Source organism: Mus caroli, chromosome 6 (genome assembly GCF_900094665.2).
Source record: "Mus caroli chromosome 6, CAROLI_EIJ_v1.1, whole genome shotgun sequence".
Lineage (NCBI taxonomy): Eukaryota > Metazoa > Chordata > Mammalia > Rodentia > Muridae > Mus > Mus caroli.
In genome coordinates, this window is record NC_034575.1 from 61080710 (window position 1) to 61081098 (window position 389).

The window sequence follows — 389 nt, forward strand, 5'->3', positions numbered from 1 at the left end:
AAAAAAAAAAAAAAAAAAGAAAAAAAAGAAAAACAATGTTCCCAGTGTTATATATCATCAGCACCCACACACTTTTTACAGTTTATCTCAACAGTCTTACCTTTGGTGCCTGTGTTAGTTATTTGTCCTGGTTGCCAGGGTCATTATTTTATCAAATTAATCCAGTACATTAAAATCAGCTTGTGATAGAAAAATAGAAAACTACTACACTTACTCATCAGATTCTTTTGTAAAAATGAATGCATAGAATTATACATTCAAGTTCACTATTATATTCCACATATACAATATAATGGATGCATGTATGTATAGAAATAATGCAGAATTTAGTGATGAGATCACTCTAAAACCTCTCCAGGAATATAAAGCCATATATCGTACATTTTGTA